This window comes from Galeopterus variegatus, unplaced genomic scaffold (genome assembly GCF_000696425.1).
Source record: "Galeopterus variegatus unplaced genomic scaffold, G_variegatus-3.0.2 Scaffold5234, whole genome shotgun sequence".
NCBI lineage: Eukaryota > Metazoa > Chordata > Mammalia > Dermoptera > Cynocephalidae > Galeopterus > Galeopterus variegatus.
In genome coordinates, this window is record NW_007731345.1 from 149,622 (window position 1) to 157,658 (window position 8,037).

Consider the following 8,037-nt stretch of genomic DNA (forward strand, 5'->3'; position numbering starts at 1 on the left):
TGTGGTATATTTTAGGCTGCCATGTTCTGAGCCCCTTCCTGAGGTAAGGATATTCTAGGCCAAGGGAACTGGAAGTGCAAAGACCCTGAGGAAGGAGCATGCCTGGCATGTTCAAGAGACAGCCAGGAAGCCAGTGTGTCAAGAGCAGAGCCGGAGGGGAGGGTGAGGGGGCACAGATCATGTAGAGTCTTACTGACCACCGGAAGGGCTTCACCTTTTATCCTGAGCAACATGCAAGACCATGAAAGGTGTTCAAGAAGTAGGGGAGAGACGTAATTACTGCATTTAGAATAGACTGCAGGGAAATAAGGGTGGAAGTGGGAAGACCAGTGAGCAGCTATCACAACAATCCGGATGAGAGAAGATGGTGGCTTTGACCTGTGTGACAGCAGTAGAGATGGTGAGAGATGGATTATGGAGATGTCTGGCCAATCCACTCTCATATTCCCTATGCCTAGGCATTGTGCTTGGCACATAGTGGGAACTCAATAAATATTTGTTGAGTAAATGAATAAATGAGATGTGAACTTGGGTAAAGGAACTTCTTGAAGGCTCTGTTTCTTCTGTCTAAAATGGGAGTGAAGAGGATATTAATATTTTCTACCTCCAAGGTTATTGTGGGGATTAAATAATTCCCACAAAGTCTTAGCACAGCAACTGAAACAAGATAAAAGTAAAGATGTGTACATACACATAAACAGAAAACATTTTTGGAGGCATTTACCTTTGGAGAGACGGAGGAGTGTGGATTTTAAATTTTTACACTAAAAAATAAAGAGAAAGAAAGTACTGGAATTAAGAGTCATTTTTAACTTCCTTTTTGTACTTTTCACTAATTTTTGAAATATTTTTATGACGAACATATGATGTGAAGACCAAAATAAAAGGATAAGATCACTCAGAATCACAGGTTTTTATAAAGCATCAGAAATGTAAGACTTTTTCTGCTGCCTCTCCATGGCCCGTTTCTCTGACTCTTTGAATGTGGGTATTATCCTGATCTCCTCTCCTCCCCCTCTCTTTTTAGTTAGTAAAGTGAGCTTTTGAAATGATTACAGAAGAAGAACAACATCCTAGTTCATCCTAAGGGTTTGAAGCCTCTTATTCCTTCAAAAGAACAAACGCATCTATTTAGTGGTTAGGAGTCCCTTGAGCTGAAACAATTCATCACTTTAACTACATTCAGTCTGTCTGAGGTATAAGTTATCACTACTGAAATGGGGCTCCTTGTTGGAATTTACAAACTGAATATCCAAAGGGTTCTGATGCTTTTTTTAAATGGGGGCACCAAAAGGTAAAATAAGATATATGGTCAGACACAGAGGAAAGGACAGAAGTCACCAGGAAACTTGATTGTCAACCTTAATCTTAGGGCCACCTCAACAAATGCTTATGCTAGAATGAGCCCTGAGATATGAGCACTTTGGCCTGGCTCTCCCTGGACAAAATTAAGAGGTCCTCCCATCCCAATTTCTCTTATTCTCTGGTCTTCATTATCCCTGTTTGCCTTTCCTAGTGTTACTGTGCTTGTTCCCAAGGTTTGCTTCCAGTTGACTTTCAAACATCCTTGCAAAGATCCCTGGCTGTACATTGGGAAACTCCTGAAGAACTGGAAAAAAAAAAAAAAACTGGAGGGGAGAGGGGTGCCTAAGCCCTATCCAAGACCTGTTAAATTAGAATCTCTTCCTGGTGGATACTGGACATTGCTTTTTTTTCCTAAGAACTTTCTAGGTAATTCTAATGTGCAGCCAGAATTGAGAGTCACACTGATAATGAAAGCCAAGGAGTGACACCCTCTCCGCCACCAAGGACAGTTTGCTTTTTCTGGGGATCTGGAAGACTACAAAGCTCTCAATATCCAAAGGTATATAAGAATAATATTAACAATAATCATAATAATATTATTAATACTAGTAGCTAGCATTCATTGAGCTTTAAATGTGTTAGCTAATTTAATTCTCAACAACTCTATGAGATAGTTAGTATTATTATTAATATACCCATTTTACAGAGGAGGAATCCAAGGCACCAAAAATTTACATAATTTACCAAACAGGTGAATGTTCAAGCCGGGATTCAAGCACAGACAGTCTAGCTTCAGAGCCCACACTGTGTTGCCCACCAGCAAAGTTAAAATCACATAGGGTGTTGCTGATATTGCAGACACACTGCCTGAATTTTATTTCCTCCTTGTTAGGCTAAGCCACTCATACTCCAGTGTTCTACGCCTTAAAGGCAGGATATGGTTAATACATGCAACTTCTCTGATATAAACTAACCAAGAGACTCCATCCCTTCTTTTTAAGGCAATGTAAATTATTAATCAGTGTTCTGTGATTCCTTTCAGAATCTAATTCATAGAATAAGTCCAGGCCATAATAATTTATCATGAGTATCAATAGTATCATCAGTTTTCTACAATTGTGCATCAATCAGCATGCGAGGGAAGATAGAACAGTAAGAACTTACCCCCCCAAAAATGGTTTTTCTGTTTGTGATAAATTATTCTTGGCAATGTAATTAGCCAGTTGGGTTATTGAAACAGATGGGAAATGTTTCTTCCATAGAACTGAAATGATTCTTATCCTGTCTGGTGATAAATGTCAATTAAAATAGTTGTCCCTTCACAGGAAAAATGAAGAAAAAATTAGTTTAAGAAAATAATCCTGATTGCCAGGGGAAATTTGTTTCTGCAGTAAAACAAGCAAAACAAATCAAATCCCTTAAAATTGGGAACAGACTGTCTTCTGAAGTCAAGTTCACATGTGGAAGTTTTTATAAAATTTATTGGGAAAATTCCGGTTATGTATATTTTTAGCATAATAAAAAAGATTCTTATTGTTTGCTGAATTTGATCTAAAATGCTACTTTTAGCCAAGTCCGGACATAGCTCCTACATGGCTGGAAAATGTTCTCTATGTTGACAAAGATGCAAAGATCTTAGATATTAAGGCCATCAATTAGGGGGACACTCTTAAACACTGTTTGTAAATTATGTCTAATGCCCATCATCACAGGTTTGACTAACAAGCAAGGAGCTGACAGTAATAGCAAAATTAACAAATCTCTGATAAGCACATTGTGTTTATTAATCTTCTTCAAGTGGATAAACTTAAGTTGAATTTAAAGAATGCAACTTAGACTAGGCATTTTTGTCAAAGATGGTTTTCACTACGGTGTCGGAAGACAAAAATACTAAATAGAATGCACTAAATGCATTTAAGAGGACCTGGGAATGACTGGATACTCATCTGTGTAAAAGTCAGATAACTGAAACATGCTTTCTAATCTCAAGATATCTTTTGGTCACATAGGAGTTTCCAGGCTCAATTTTGATTTTTTTAAAGAGGCATGAATATGAATCAAAATTCACATTTCACAAGTAAACTGCCTTTTTTTTTTTTTTGAGAAAAGCAAGGAATTTCCTGTCCAATTTCTTAAATCTAAAATTATTTTATTGGGTCACTGTGGTGGGCCCAGATTTGTACCCTGATTAATGTAAATTGGAGAAGCTAGTGGCACTGCGAGCGTTCTTTTGAGGTAGTGTCTGTGATCCAGTGCAAGTTGAATCATTGTTCAAATAAGGTGTAACTGACAAGCCACCCTCTCTTCAGAAATATCTAAAGCAAACAAATCCAAGCCTCGATCTTGCCCTTTTCGTTCAGCATCTGCATCAAGGTCTAGTTCTTGTTCATTTCAAAGTCTCGGTCCCGAAGCTGATCTGTCTCTTGTTCATGGAAGCTCAGGCTGAATTCTAGGTCTCTTTCCAGATTGTATTCTCCAGCTGAAAACAGAGAAAGAAAACACCCCAAAGTATATCAGAATCAGGATTTCTGAGGTCACATCAGAGGATACAGAAGGCCCTTTTATTTCCAAGGATGTAACAGAGGCTTTTATCCATGGGGCCAGTATAATGATGAGGCTATGAAAACTACTGCTCAAATTGGCAGAATTACCAGCAAGCATATAGCGCCCGTCAGGGCCATCCCATATCCCAGTCCCCAAAGAGAAGGTCCCCTTCGCCAAGGTCCAGAAACCATTCTAGAAACTCCCATGTCTTCTTCTGACAGGTCAAGGCACTTCTCATACTCTCGTTCTTCCTCCAACCACAGCCGAGTTGAATCTTCTAAGCACAAGTCTGCAAAGGAGAAAAAGTCCTCTTCCCAGGACAGCCAGCCATCTCAGGCTGCCAGGGATAACCAGGGACATGAGGCCAAGGAGCAGATGTTCTCTGGAGGCACCTCTCAAAAAGCATCTGAGAACTTGAAGCCATGGCTAAATGCCACCACCTACAGCACTGGCTCTGCATCAGGGGCCTCAGTGGTTTCTGAGATGAGTCCCCGGGAGCAGAGCTCAGTTCTCAAAAGCCTCCTCCAGTCTGTGATGGTGAAGAGGCAGTCACCCTGTCCTAGTCCTGGGCTAACACCTAGTCCTCTGCTTTCCAACACATCCCACATGGGCTTGTCTCTGCCGAGTGGTGCTGGGGATCAGTCTGGGATACACCAAGGTCAGTTCAACCACGGTTTTGGGCCTTTGAGTCCATCCAAAATGAGCCCTGAGGGTAGAAGTCCACCGGCCACTGGCTGAACATATGGCTCATCTCAGAATGAGGAGAGTGCTGCTTCCAGAGGAGCAGCCTATTGCAAAGACGTATCTAGAAGAGCAGAAGACAGAGAATGGAAAAGATAAGGATCAGAGACAACAGATACTGATAAAGAGAAAATGAAAGAGAAAGGGAGCTTCTCTGACATAGGCTTGGGTCATGGAAAAATGAAATCTGATCCATTTTCTCCCAAAACTCATACTGAGAAGCCTTTTCAGGGCATCCAATCTCCCAAAAGGTGTAAGTTCCAAAATGACTTTGAGATCGTTGACTTCCACAATCAGGAGATGGATGATCAAGATAAGGACAAAGCTAAGGGAAGGAGGGAATTTCAGTTTTGATGTTGAACCCAGATGTATGTCTAAAATCATAGCAGGTGCAAACAAAAACAAGAGGAGGAGAAATCAGGCTAATGGGGAGGCCTGGTGCATGCAGAAAAAGCAGAGAAATACAGAGGAGCTGCAGGAGTCTTTTGCAGAGATCCAAAAAGCAGGCTTGGGGAGGGACTAAGAGAACTGAAAGTGGGCACAGGGGGTTTGTATCCCTCCCGCCAAAATTTCTGAGTGACTGCTTACAAAGCAGTCCAGGAGAAAAGCTCATCACTTTCCCTGAGAAAGACCTCTGAGAGATGAGACAAGCTGAGAGCCAATGGAGAGTTTTCCACAGAGAAGTCTCCCTTTTCCATTACTTCAGATGCCCAGGTCAGTGTCCAGATGGACTCTTTTGATGAGGACCTTGCATGACCCAGTGACTTATTGGCTCAGGAATGTGGGCTTTGTTGGAACCTATTCCATAGCAACATAAAGGAACAGGAATTTTGTTTCATTTTCCAGCACATACAATCAACTCAGTCTCATCGTAGCCCCTCAGAAGTGTTTGCCCAGCATGTAGTGACCATTATTCACCACATTCAAGAGCATCACTTTGTGTCCTCAGGAATGACATTGCATGAATGCTTTACTAAATACCGAAGAGAGGAACTGAGCAGGAAGCTGCTAAAAACAGGAAAAGCCCAGAGATACACAGAAGGATAGACATTTCCCCCAGTACATTCAGAAAACATGGTTTGGCTCATGACGAAATGGAAAGTCCCCAGGAACCTGGTTACAAGGCTGAGGGAAAATACAAAGATGATCCTGTTGGTCTCCAGCCTGATATTGAAGGCTGTAAAAAATGTAAAGAGACAGATCTTAAACAGGGTAAATCAAGACAATCAGTGGCTTCCCGAGACTCAAGCTGCTCAAGGGAAAGGTCAGCTGAGAAAATAGAGAAAACATATAAAGCATCAAAGCAGCAGCAGGAGCACCTGAGAGCACACGAGGGGTCCAGGTCATCGTCCTCTTGCTCCCAGTCATCTCACTCCTACGAAGCAGAAGAGTCCACTGAAGAGACAGAGGAGATTGACTAGGGCTCCACAGGCTTTAACAAATCGAGACTGGGGACCGAAGACTTTGTGGGGCCACGTGAAAGGGGAGGTGGCAGAGCTGGAGGAACCTTTCAACTTTGAGCCAGAGGGAGAGGCTGGGGCAGAGCCAGCTATGCTGGTAACAATAACAATGACAGCACCAGCAATTTCCAAAAGAGAAACCAGGAAGGGGAATGGGATCCAGAGTACACACCCAAAGCAAAAAGTATCACTTGAGTGATGACCACGAAGGCGAAGGCAGTGACAAGTGGGCGGGCTGTGGCCGGGCTGAGGAGCCTTTCCCTGAAGTTGGGGCCAATTCATGTTCCAAAAATCCAGTACCAGCCCTAAATGGGCCCATGACAAGTTCAGTGGAGAGGAAGGGGAGATTGAAGACAATGAGAGTGAGACAGAGAACCGAGAAGAGGACAATTTACAGCCCACAACTGAGCAAGGGCCACTCTTATGGGAGCCCTTGCCCAGCATGGAGAGGTACTGGGAAGATGGCTGGTGAAGAGCTAAACAGAGGAGCCTCAAGAAAATTCTGAAAGTCCCACCCTCAACCCCCACCAGCCATGCAGAATCCTGCTAAAAGTGGAAAACATCCTGGTGCTGCATCCTACAGGACAGAGGAGGCCAGCCATGGAGCCTGGGGTCAGGCCCAGTTCTTGAGCAGAACACAACACATTGGACTGGAGCTGTGTTTCTCATTTTTTCTTGGTGTGTGGGGTGGGGGCTGAGGTAGGGAGGGAGAGTGATGCTTGGATTTTGGTTTGTTCCCTATTAGAAACCAACAGTTTTGTTCTTAATTTCATTTCATTTGGAGCTAAGAGGACTAATTTGATGATTTTCAATCTCTTCTCTCCTGTCTTGATTTTAAAAGCCCTCTTTTTTACTTTTCTTTTTTAGACATATGTAGTAATATTAGCAGAACGATTTAATTTGAGTAACTTTGATTCAAAAAGAGAAAACAAAGCATGTAAATAAACATCAAAGTGTTCACCTTAAAAATAAATAAATAAAATGAATATATTGAAATTTCAACCAACATTGAAAACATTTGAATTTTTTTTTACACACAAAAACCAAACTTTTCTTTATTATTTCTTATTCTGGGCATATGGCAGGTTTCTTTTTTTTTTGGTCTTTTAAAACAGGAGAAATTAGACAAATACTGTAGTCTTAATTATTACGATTGTTGTTAAATCATGAATAGTAAAGGTGGGACTAGTAGCACCTTGGAGGTCAAAAAACTGTTATTGGGAATGGTTAGATTTAGCAGACAGAGGCATAGACTAAAGGGATACTCTAAATTCTAGGCTTAAGAGCAAATATGTCAGATCTCTTTTTTGTGTGTGTGTCCTTTTTGTGACCGGTAAGGGGATCGCAACCCTTGGCGTGGCGTCACCCACACCGCGCTCAGCCAGTGAGTGCACCGGCCATCCCTATATAGGATCCGAACCCGTGGTGGGAGCGCCAGACAAAAAAATTTTTGCCACAGATCCTAGGCAGTTACATTGGTGGAAACTACATAAGATGTTGGAATTTGCGGGATTTTCAAAGTGGGAGATAGAGTCTCAGCTAGGCTCAGCTATACATGACCTTGAAACTGAATTCGAAATACAAATGTTCTATGAGTTAATTGGATGTTGCAGTTATCCCATCTGTGTTGGGATGAATTGGTTAGGTCTGGTTAAGACTCATGTCAGCATGACAGGAAGGGTGGCATTTAGGGCACAGTGTGGGGACCCAGTGATCACTACTTGGACACTGCTTTCTAAATCAACTTAATTAACCTCCCTAGGCCAGGAGGCTGAGACTGCTCAAGTACTTCCTGTCTGGCATGTGGGGTAAGGCTGAGTCTCTACGGGTGGGGTATAAGCGGCAAGACTGAGGCCTGAGGGCTACATAGCTGATGAGTGTATTCCATGAATGAGGGCCATTGGAATGGCTCCACATATAGGACATGTTGATAAATCATATTAAAATATTTTGCTTTCTCCTTTACTGGTGACCCACCGAGAATAAA

The 8,037-nt window shown here is 42.1% G+C and overlaps 1 pseudogene; it reads left to right on the forward strand.

Moving 5' to 3' along the window:
• Positions 1-354: 354 nt before the first annotated feature.
• On the forward strand, positions 355-6,522 carry LOC103604563 (annotated as a pseudogene).
• The last annotated feature ends 1,515 nt before the right edge of the window (positions 6,523-8,037 follow it).